Here is a 12175-nt window from a genome sequence, read left to right as displayed (position 1 = left end):
CGCATCCCAAGGCACTGTACAAATAAGATTTAAGAGATAAGATCCATCCCGGCTTTATGAGGAGAAAGTGCAGTAAACTGAGACTAAAATAGGAACTGCGACATCAGCCATACGTTAGTCTATGCCTACATGGAGCAAGGTTGCAGTTGTGTTTTAAAATACATTTCAAGTCTTCCCCCTGCCCCTCCACCCCGCTCCTTTTTCTTTAAATATATGATCCAGTGAAAAATTAGGAGCCAGCATGAGATTGCATGAACACATGGACAGCGTGAAGCATCTGCCCACAAATGAAACTGCTTAAATCTGGCAACGTTCCCAGGTGTAAAAATAAATTCTTCAAAAATTATCAGTCAAGTCTCAGAGGGCAGACAGGGGTAGATAGGAAGATAGCTATGATGCTAACTAGAAAATACAGCTTTATTGAATTGATCTCTGTTAAAGAGAAAATGACACCTCAAGGGCAGCAGATGTGCAGCACTGTCTGCAGTAGGACTTTTTTTCCAGAATTAGCCTTAACCACTTTTGAAACATGCAACTTCAAATGTCCTTGAGCAGACTTTCAGTCTTTTGATGCCACCATGCAGACCAGCAGGAAAAGCCAGACAAATTAAACTGTAAAGGCTTAAAAGTTCATACATGGGTTTCTTTTGCAGGAGACCAGACCAAGGAAATAAAAAAATCCCTCAGCCTCCAGTGGATAGGTACTTAGTAAGTATTAGTTCATAGCAGCTGTCCGAGTGAGATGGGAAGGACTGATCAGCATGGCGTGGGACATGATGGAAAAGCAAAGCCCGGTGCTGGGGCCAGAGTCCTGGTGATGGGGAGCATCTCCAGCATGACCACTCAGGGTATTCTACGGACAGCAGGGCTATTAACCCAGCCTTAATTAAGAGCAATAGGAGCATCAGTCTTGCTGATCCACATCCATTGGGGGATACTTACAGCTCAGAGCAAAAGCCCTATGTGGAGTGACAGACCAAGCTGGACCACTCCTGGTCACTTCATTCCTCTGCATTTCCTCCACCCACCCACCCCCCCTTTTTTTTTTTTTTTTTTTTTTGTGTCTTAACAAGCACAAAGCTTCCCCACAGAACAACCACATCATGAGGGTCAAATGCGCAAATAATACCAAGAGAGGTTCAGGGCAGTAAGTGGTCAAAGTTTAGCGCAGGTAACTCCAACACGCAGAGCAGCCCGTTACTCGGCAAAACCCATAACTGAGGGTTCTGTCCCCTGGCAATAGCCAGTTTTCATGATATTCAATGGAAACAATTATCCTTAAGAAATATACACCTCTTTCAAATGGCTCTAAAATTGGGCAGTGTCCAAATTAGAGAATGAAGAGCTGGGACAATATTATCCTACTGAAAGTTCATCTTAAAAGAGTCCTGGACAAGACACAAAATACAGAAGAACTGGGCTGGGCTCACTGTTTTTCAAAAATGCTGCACTACGGTTTCCAGTGTAGGTTACTTATTTTCAACTTGAACTCAATGTCATGTTAGATTTTAATTAAACATAATGCAAAAATAAAGCATGTGTGAAAACGCTGCTCACCTGATGCCTGCAAGACAAGGTGCTTCTGGTCTCACCACAGGTATTTTATATCTATCCCCATCACCTCCACAGAGCAGGTTGGATGCCCTGCGTAGCGAGTTTATGTAATTAAGGGTGAAAGAATTGGCAGGATCTTTCTTTCAAAGAAAGGACTCACCACTCAGCATGGAGGTGCATGTCACATCTCCCAAAGAGCAACAACTAAAAGCTTTTGCCATTTATCTTGCTCCCCTCATGCTGCTCACTACATCTTTTTTTTTTTTTTTTTCCCCCTTTAAAAACACCTTTGCTTTTACTGACATGGCCACTCTGTAAACTAAAGTGGCTAAAGTGATCCAGATCAAGAATAACCACAGAAATGAAGAAGTGAGACCAGTTCCAGCCACTGGACAAGACACTCCCTTTCATCGTGCACCACCATGCCCCACCATTACAAAGCTGTTGTAAACTGGGATGCAAAGGGACCAAACAGGGGTGAACACACAGGACTGATTTGCCAGAAATATCCTTAGCCACACTTACCAGCACAGAAGGTAACATGTGTCATGTTAATTCACCTAAGTTCACTATTAGGAGCAGATTCAAAAGCAAATGTCATGAATCAGAGCTCTAACTGAAGATGGGTGACTTGCACAGCGCTAACAAAGCGTGCACAGCTTCATGACAGCCACCCAGAGAGGCTGATGTCAGAAGCGTCCCCCAGCTTTCAGCCTGCCATCTCTGGCCACCCCAGCGCACCTCCTGAATGGACCTTTCAGCCCAATGAGCCCAGCCTCTGGTCTCTTTTTTTGTCGTTGTTCTTGTGAGCACGGAGGTGCCCACACCAGGGTGGAGCACACCTCCATCGCGTCTCATTTCCCACCTCGGAGGACCCTGTTTCTGCTCGGAACCCCCAGTTCTAGCACAGAAAACCCACAGCCGAGCCCCGTGCACTTTGCAAGGGATGCACAGAGCACTGTGCACGGCGTTCGGTCACTCTCCCTACCTGCACGGAGACACACGTGCAGGATAAACGCGCTTTTCCTTTCCAGCTTTATAAAAGTTGAAACAGAGCTATCAGAAACCAGACTGGATTTCAAGAGAATCTTTTTCCATACACTCTGGCATAGGAGACTGAAATGGGAATAACAAACTCGCCGACAGAGTAGTAGGCTTTCATTGCACTCGCAGGATTTAATTTATATTGTGGCTTTATCGCACACATTGCTCAGAAACATGTGTAAAGACAACGTAGTATTGCACTGCAAAAATGAGCAAGGGAAAAACAATGTTAAGCGCAATATCAGAGCTGCGATGCATGTTGGTATTGCACCACTGAGAGCAGTTTAAAGATTTATATTTATTTCTGTCGCTGTATAAATTACATCTTGGGAGCAAAAGGCAAAATAAGAGACATCGTAATAAAGCAGCATTTTGTTCCGACTACTTTATTACTTTTAGAGATGAATAAAACCAGAGAACTATGGTTTATTTTCTGCATTATAACTTGACTTCTTTTTTTCCTAAAAAAAAAATGAAAAATTTCAAATCAGTCGATACATCTAAGAACTATCCTAAGAATTATTCCCCTCCTATAGCGATTTTCCTTCTAATAGCATTCACAAATGTTACTCTTATGAGTGGCTGCAGGACTATGGCATAGTCATGATCCCACTATCCTGTCTAAATGGCCAGGTTATCTTTGGTCTGTGCTCTTCAAATCTAGCAAATCAATAATAAATAGCAGATCAAGTAGTGTGCTGTTACTACAGGCTCCTCCTTGCACCTCTGCAGAACATTATTTTTCAGGGGTTTTAGAAATTATGGGAAGTCAAACATCAGCCAGTATTTTTAAACCCAAATACAAGTTTGGTTTGACTCTTCCAAGCCACCTTCAAAGCAAGAGGTCTCCATCCCAAGTCCCTTGCAAGGATACTTGCTTCCAGTCCCAGCTCTCTCAGCTCCTTCAGAACCGCTGGGCATGGTCTCAGCTAGTTTTGCATGGTAGTTATTTGACAGTAAGAACACAGTGAAGTATATTTGCCCAGCGAGGTGTTAACAGACTCTCCAAGTAGCTGAGGCCGTCCAGAAGAAACATTTCCTGTGGATGTGATAGAGGCAAGGGGGTCCCAGCTCCCCCACCAAGGTCTCTCTTGCCCCTCTCCCCAGGCAGCTTTGTCAGCCTGGACCAAAGCTGGGGAGAGCTGACCCAGGGACATTTGGGTGCTGGTTCCTCATGTCATTTATGTTTTGAACAATTTCCCTGTTACCTGGCTCCAGAAGAAGTTAAAAGCATCCAGGGGCCAGGGACAACATTCTACCTCATGCATGCGGCCAATGGAGGGCTTTGAGACAAGGTGGTGACAAGCAGACAGTGAGCACTGAACAGCATGACCACCTTTTTCAGTTCCATCAACCATTTGTGATGAATAAGGAGCCACAAACTTTAGGCTCATCTTCTGTGAGAATATATTGAAAATCAGGTTTGGAGCGGATGAATCTCGCAGAGCAGCACTCACCTGCAGCGAGAGGCATGAAGTGAATTTTTCTCCACTTTTCTGCAGCCACATATGTCTGTGAACATGGAGGTGCTACCCACCCCATCACACGTGTTTGTAAGGGGTTGGGAACCTGTTTCCATGAGCACTGTGCATGGGGGTTTTGAGTCTGGAAGAAGGAGGGGGCAGCAGAACCATCTGCCATGAAGTACCTGGTTGACCTTGGACCAACTCCAACCGTGGCAGGTGCACAGCTCCAATTTCTTTATAAAATAGCATCTAATGGCAAAATTATATGTCCATCAGGCTTCCCTCCAATTCTCACTGTGAATCCTTTCTTTGTAACACTTTTGGAGTTAGTCTTGGACAACGCCAATTACTTGTTTTAAGAACTTCTACCATGGTTCTGCTTCTCAGCTTGGCAAACCCAAGCCTTGCTAAGAAACAGAGCTACCAAAGTCACAGCCACAGCATTCCAGCTTTCAAACTATCATTTCCGCAGCTGACTGCAGGCTGTCCACCTTAGCGTAAATTAGAACCAAACTGTACAACTACAGCTGAGTGCACGCGAAATATTGTATTCCAGTTTTACACCTAAAGCAGTGTCACCCATCCACCCAAAGCCTCCCAGGAACTCCAGTTCACTTGCTCAAAGGCCATCTTAATGCCTACAGAATTAACACATTTTGTCTTATTAAGCAATTCAGTTTGTATTTTTCTCCCACTAGGTCCAGAGGGCTTTAGCCTAGGAATGATGACAACCTTGTTCAAAAACTTTACTATGAGCCACTTGTGTTTAAATTAAAGAAGATTATTTCTACTGGATCCATAACATTTTCGACCATAAGAAACAGGCATGTCAAATAAATTTAATACGTTTAGGAACAGTTCAAAAGATAGGGAAAACAGTTCATGACAGCTAGAAATCTACACCCTTTCATGGAAGTTGAGAGTCACAGCAACAGGGTACCTCAAAAAACACATTTTAAAGTAGACTACAACAATCGAATTTGCATCTACATGTGTGATTTTTTGTCACAGAATAGTGAAATTAATACAAGAAATAGCAAATGAGAGATGTATGTAGGTTAAGATACGTTGAGGTACTACGCTTTGACATGAAAAATTACCAACTATGTAATTGTTGTTGTATTCACCACATCAGCCCCACTTGGTCAGGACTTCACCGTGTGATTTTGCTTCCAGCAAGGTTCAGCGGTTTGGTTTCATTTACAAGTTACATGCACAAACAGCCGTGACCACGTCCTGAAATAAGTACTTTTATTATGTTGTTAACTACTGTAAGATTGATATGCTATTGGTAGCACCTCAAAGAGGCAGTGAGGTGTCCTGAGGGATGCCAGGCAGCAAGCGCAAGGCAAGCAGCTGCTGGAAGCATGCGGAAGAGCTGTGTGCACGTCCCAGTCAGCAGCACTCCAGCCTTCCACAACCTGCTTGCGCTCACCACCTTACAAATGCGATCTAGCACGCACTGCCTAGGCCAGCCTGCAATTAGGAGCCTGATTTAACGCTCCAGAGACATTCATTAGGAAGGCTCATCACATTCATTCCTATTGACATAACCCGATTCCTCCATATTCACTCTTCCTTCAGGTACAGACACAGTGGTTGAGGGTTTAGACTCAGCTCAGCTGTTGGAGGAGAAAATAGCTTTCAGGCTTGTAGGTGCAGCATCGCAATCAGCACTGTCTGGGGCGGGGGGAACCCAGGTCCTCACGAATGAGGGCAGGTGGGGAGGGACAGCCTAGGTTTGTCAGCATCCACTGCCAGTGCACTCCCATGGTGCTGGCTGAGATGGGAAGCATTAATGGAATATTTATACCTTATTTTCCATTACAAACTGCCAACCCGTTAGAAGCAAGAGTGCAAGCCTACCCAAGGGTGCGTAGTTAAGGCCAACGCCATACACTACCGCGTCCTCTGACGTGTTTCATCTGTTCTCTGCCACATCATAGTTTCCCAGCATTTATTTTGGTTGCTGTCACTGCAAAGAGTCACACTAAGCAGTGGCAAGAATTCACCAGGCAGTCTGGAAAGGGATAACTTCTCTCTAGAATACAAGGTTGTCGTTATTTTTTTCAAATAAAGCAAAAATAAAAGTGTCTAAATTGATGCAACTCCATAATGCAATTCTAGCTCCTAACATCTGTCCTGTAAAGCCACTTGTATCAGCTGTCCCCTGCCTAGCAGAGGAAGCAAGTGAGAAACAGCCTGTTACATTGGCTACGTATATGCATAGGTACACACAGCACGCACACTTTGTTTGGTAAAACGGGCTGGCAAGCTGGGGTTAACATCAGCATCTTGGGCATGCTCAAGCTAGCCCTTTGCACAAGGACAGGTTATATAACGGGGCTTAAATACATTTTCTGAGCCAATTATCCAGCCATTTACACCTACCGCTTCAGGTGGCGGCACCTTGCAACAAGGAAAGGGAAAATGGGAAAAAGGGAAAAGGGGGAGAAAAAAACCCCACAATGGCAGGAGGAGGAAGGCTGCCAGTAATCAATTGCAGACCAACAGAGCTGCGACACATTTGCAGACAACACAAGAGGCAATCAATTTACCTGTAACCTCCTGGTTGTGATGCTTAGAGACTAACACTGAAACTAGAGTTCAGAAGGCAGTTTTATTACTGCATAAAATAATATGATAGGGGAGAGCCCTCTTTTTCATACATAACTTTTCGCTGGGTAAATCAGATTTTTAAAACATGGATTGCTACTGTCAAGAGTGTTTTCCTGCACAATATCACTGTCTGTCAGCCCTGTCACACGTACAGCTATTAAAAGCTTAAAATAAAAGGAAGAGAGTTAAACCGCCTACTTTGCACTGTACCTTTCATCTTTAACCTTGGGAAGATGTGCCCTGTATCTTCAGGCACACCACAGAGATGCAGAGCTGATGTGTGGTCCCAAATGCCAGTGGGTAAAACTCAACAGAGGACACAGCAACCGGACCTGCCAGCAACACGCTGCCCGGCTCCAGCACCGCAGCTGATGAAAGGGTGTGGGGCAAGGGCGGGCATCCCACGGCACTGCCAAACCCCCCTTCAACCCATCTCAGGCAGTGGGGAAGGCTCAAGCAGCTCCCAACAGTTACTGCCTTCATCCAAACCCAAATATTTAGTGTTTCCAAGAGAGAAAGGCTGCCTTTCTGCTCATGTCCAAGGGTCCCTATTTATAAAAAGGAGGAATTTACTCTGCAGTTTGAAAATTACCATTTTTTTCACAGGAAAAACTTTCATTGTGTACACGTTGCATTTTCTCAGCACCACCACCCGTATTAAAGCTGAATCAAAGCCTCTGTTTGGCAAAACAAGTGAGCTACTAATTACAGGCAGTAGCAGCCACTGTTAGCCAGGTAATGATGAGAGGACTCTATCTGTGTTACCCAGAAAGGAGGAAAAGAAAACAGTTATATTCCTCTAAAATAGGCTCCTTCTCCTACAGTGACATTTTTACAGTACATCATTCTTAATACTTATTTCATTCTGAGGCCAAAGGATCATTGCTCACCTCGTGTGACAAGGTTAAAGGAACAAACAGCCCCTTTAGCCTAACACGGGTGCCCCGAATCAGGCACCCCAGCCCTGCCCCCATGCCCTGCAGCCTCCGACCCCAGTCCCTGTCACCCACAGGCAATTAGGTGTGCACCTGACTTGCTTGGGGCAGAGGCTTAAATCAGTTATTTTGCAGCAAATCAAAAGTAGACAAAATGTAAAAGCACATGGACATTTTTTTCTACTTATGTGAAATAAATTACAACACATTAAACCCATTCCTTGGTCAAAAAAGCGTTGCAGCCCTTGAACACCCATCTCTAAGGTGGCCCAAACACAGCCTCTGATGGCAAGGAGGCCCTCAAAAGGCAGCTCTCAAAGCTACTTCTTAGAACAATTCACTTAACACCTATTAAGCATCCAACACCAAGTTAGCAAACAGGAGTTGCTCTCTCTGCGTGCAGGTCTGCCAGAGCCTGGTGCGGCCGCCCCTGGAACCCTGGGGTCAGTTTTGGCCCCTCGCTGCAGGGGGGTGTTGAGGGGCCGGAGCCGGGCAGGGGCTGGGGCACGAGCCTGATGGGGGCGGCTGGGGGAGCTGGGGGGTTCAGCCTGGAGAGGAGGGGGCTCAGGGGGGCCCTGATCGCTCCCTACAGCTCCCTGGAAGGGGGCTGCAGCCAGGGGGGTCGGGCTCTGCTCCCAGGTAACAAGCGACAGGACCAGAGGGAACGGCCTCAAGTGCACCGGGGCAGGGTCAGACTGGGCACTGGGGAACATTTCTTCATGGAAAGGGTGGTCAGGCACTGGGACAGGCTGCCCAGGGGGTGGTGGGGTCAACGTCCCTGGGGGGATCTAACAGACATGTAGATGCGGTGCTGAAAGACATGGGTTACTGGTGGGCTCATCCCTTGGGTACTCAGCTGTCACAGTGGCAATGTTCACAGGGGAAACAAAACCCACAGAAAAGGTGCAGAGGAAAGAAATCCCTCCCTGTAGCCCATTGGGACTCTTTAGGACACTTCACACAAGGCTTTACTTTTATTTATGTTGAGTGATACAGTATTCTTTAAATAAACTATTATCTCTGAAATTAAGGATGCTGCTCATAAAGTAAAAAATATTGCCCAGTGCAATAAAGCATGGTGAAACCTTCCCCAAGCTCAGCAAATGTGGTTTGTGTGGACTAAGCCACCATCCGTCAGCACCGTGCCGTATCACACAGCACCAGTTAATAGGGTGCCAGGGCTGTACCGGCTACCTGGATACACAACGAGATGGCAAAAGCAATGAAGCATTCCCAGCTTCACCTCAAACTTTAGTGCTTCTCTGGAAAGAAGCCCTCGATGCCCCTTTCCTGGAAAAGAGAGCTGGCAGAGGGACACGCAGCTCGGCACCTGGGAGGCATTGATGCTGGGAAGAGCAGCCTGGAGAGCAGAGATTAGACAGCAGAGATTGTTTTCTAAATGCAGTGCATCGTTTAGCAGCTGCTCCAGCCTCCTGCCACAGCAGGCAGGTCTGTGCTGGTAGTGGGGCACCACGGGGCTGGCATTGCCACCGGGACCAGAGAGGATGCCCGAGGGGCAACGCCAGGGCTGACGGAAGTTTTAGTAGAAGACACGGGATGGAGGGGAAAAGAAAGGCGCCAATAGCTATTGACTCATTTTCACACTTTAATTAAAATGAGAATACAATTGCTCAGAGCTCAAGTCATTTAGTGCATGTAATTAAGCTCTTTGGTCTTGCTCATTTGCTAGGTAATCGTTACAGCAATTCCAGATTTCAGTCTGAAGAGTTGCCAGCGAGGTTATTCCTGCACTGTAACTCGATGAACAGAAGGGTTACGTTTGTAAAATGGGAGCCCTTGCGAAAATCTGACTTACAGAATGTAAAGATGATGAAAGTTATTTGAAAAAATTGAACAATTTTTATCTGATAGGGACATATCTTCATTGCCAAGATTATGCAGAAAAAAGGGCTTCCAATCATTTTAATAACAGCACTTGTTACAATCTATTTTTGTAGTATGAGAAGTATTTCAAATAGTTTTAAAATTGGCCTCTGTCATTTTCATGGAAGCCAAGAGCTTTGTATGAAGCCAACGCAACAGCAAGATGCTAGGTGCTGTATAAAAGAAGCTGCAGTAGTAGAAATTTACTAATTATAACATGTCAGTGCCTAAGGGCTCAAAGCTAAAAAGTGTGCTCCATGATGCTAGGTGCTGTACAAACACATCAAAATAAACTTTCCATGAGAAAGCTAGAATTTAAAAAAATTAAAAGCATCTTGTGAGCCACACTGGGTTTTAGCTAGAACTACAAAGCAACTTTGATATTACCTTCTTTAGTGTCACAAGATACTGCCCATTTAACATCTTAGAGGGGGTTACAGGCTTCCTAGAAAGTCTAAATGAGAGAGAGGAGAGGGGAGTGATGTGGGAATATGCACAGCCTGGCTTTTCCGAGCATAAGAAAATACCCAGGAGCACAGATACAAGGTACATGTTGGAAAAAGAGATGCCCCAGGCGTTGCCATCATCAGCAGGGCAGGCACAGCAGCAGGGGTGTGAGGGGGAGCAGGTCTAGCAGGACCCCCAGGAGAGAAAAGAAGCCCCAGTACATGCAATGTAAGCAGTGCAAGAGTTCAGACAAGCAAGGATTGGCTGTCTGCAGAGATGGCAGAAAGACACGCCAAAGCTCAGCTCAGGCAGGAGGCCCATTTCCCAGTGACGCAGCCTAAAACCAGGAGTAACCCCTGCAGCTGGGTGATGCACCCTGTTTCCATCATTGCTAAGACAAGCCTGAAGGCCAGCAATTTTGCTTAGACCCGTGTGCACAACATATATAACCTGGAAATCACTTCTTTAATTACTAAAAGCTTAACTCCTACAGCAAAGAGCAGTTTGCATATCAATCTGCCATGGGATTTTCTGGAAGCCACTGCCGTGGCACTTCCCACTTACTGCAAACATAGCACTAAGGAAAGGGATGATGAATCCTGACTTGGTTTGGCAACATAAGTAATTTTTCATCACGTACAGTGGAACAGGGGTCCTACACACAAGTGTGATGTGAAGAACCTGCAGAATGGCAGGAGGAGGGCATTTCATATTTGCGGTCAAAGAGCCCTGGAGCTTCCTTGCCCCTGGGCTGGAAGCAGCCCCCGCTTCACTGGAGCACTGCGTGGTCTTCAGACACAAGCCTACAAGAGTTAGATGGGGTGAGCGTAAAAATACAAATCAGCATGCTCAGACGAGGCTGTGCTCATTTGGCTATTTTTAGCTTCACAGAGCACTTTAAATCCCTGGTGGGTTCAGCATAACACTCCAGCGGTCTTTTGAACCAGCTTAGTCATTGCATCTTATCAACAACTACCGATAGCCCCACAGGAGACCGGCCAGCCCTCCGCAGCATGGCCACCCCGCTCACAGCAGGACCCCCTTTCCATCAGGTCACTTCAGAGGGCCACCCGCACCCAGCCGGCTGCTCCTTCCCCAGCCTCACATACGTGACAGGCAAGTCAGCCCTGACCTGTCACCAGTGTGCTTCTCCCGATGGCATCAGACCAGCGAGTCATCATCCCTGAAGCCATTTATTGATGCGGGGCTGGCATGCAGCTTGCCCGGGGCTGGAGGATGCACTGTGCAATGGACACTGCCATAGAGCATCCCCCAGTGCCACCTTGCCAAGGTGGGGGCCCTGGCCCTGTGCACCCCACCCAGCCCCGCTGCCACTGCAGCCACCCCGAGGAGGATGATTTTCAGCTGGCGTTCTTGGTCACGTTTGATAGTTTTGTTTGTGGCTTGAGATATTGCTTCACCATAGAGGCCTTGGGGAAACTTCCACTGTTATTAGAATATATTTTTTTTTTTAAATCAGCTTAACCTGTATTATTCCAACCTATTGACATTTATCTCTAAGGAAAAAAGGAAATCATGCAAAAGTCCATGCCTTGGAGTCCTTTTCTACAAGAACAACTGGACATAGGAAAGCTTGTTGTTTTCAAAAGGGAACATTTCAAGTTAATATTGACAGACCAGAAAACCCTGCTTGAAAGACATGCCAGGACAGGCTCTGCTCCCTCCTTTTCAATGATAACTCCGTTAACATTACTATTTCTTCACATTGTTTCTTGAGATTGTTGGGTAATTGGAACCATTAAAGAAGTTCAGATAAATTACTGATGCCTTGAAAGAGACTCCTCTTTCCTTGCTCCCTCCCTTCTGCCACTTCATGATCCCAAACACCTGGGAATAAAATCCCAGGGCTAGGACCAGGAAAATGAAAATGAAATGGTTCGGAGAGTTTCTGATCATTGATGCCCACTTAGCCACCAGGAGGCACCCAAGGAAGGCCCCCCAGCTGCTGTCCTTGTCCTGCTCTGCTCTTCCCCCAGCATGGGCAGAGCGGGGAGCAGCGACCCTCATCTCACAACGGGGGAGCGTTGGCATGTCCAAATAGGGTTTTAGAGGGAGCAGAAGCAGAACAAGACTCTCTGGACTAAAGTAGGACTTTGGCAGTATCCAACCCAAAGATGGCGACGATTTATGGCTGTGAAAATGAGCAGAAGAGTTTGGAGTGAACCCCTGAGTTGCTGAGGCAGGTTTTGCTCTTCATCCCAGCCG

At 46.2% G+C, this 12175-nt stretch overlaps 1 protein-coding gene across 1 annotated transcript in view; it reads left to right on the top strand.

Annotated features, from left to right (window-relative positions):
• Positions 1-12175, top strand: part of RPRM (reprimo, TP53 dependent G2 arrest mediator homolog) — a 62969-nt gene extending 50794 nt beyond the window's left edge. The window contains exon 1 of the mRNA XM_080400114.1: positions 1-12175. This exon is cut by the window's left edge and continues 50794 nt beyond it. The gene's annotated coding sequence lies outside the window, so the exon portion shown is untranslated.

Source organism: Falco punctatus, assembly GCF_963210335.1.
Source record: "Falco punctatus genome assembly, chromosome: 8".
NCBI lineage: Eukaryota > Metazoa > Chordata > Aves > Falconiformes > Falconidae > Falco > Falco punctatus.
The sequence above is the reverse complement of the archived record's forward strand: the minus strand, read 5'-3'. Positions and strand labels throughout refer to the sequence as shown.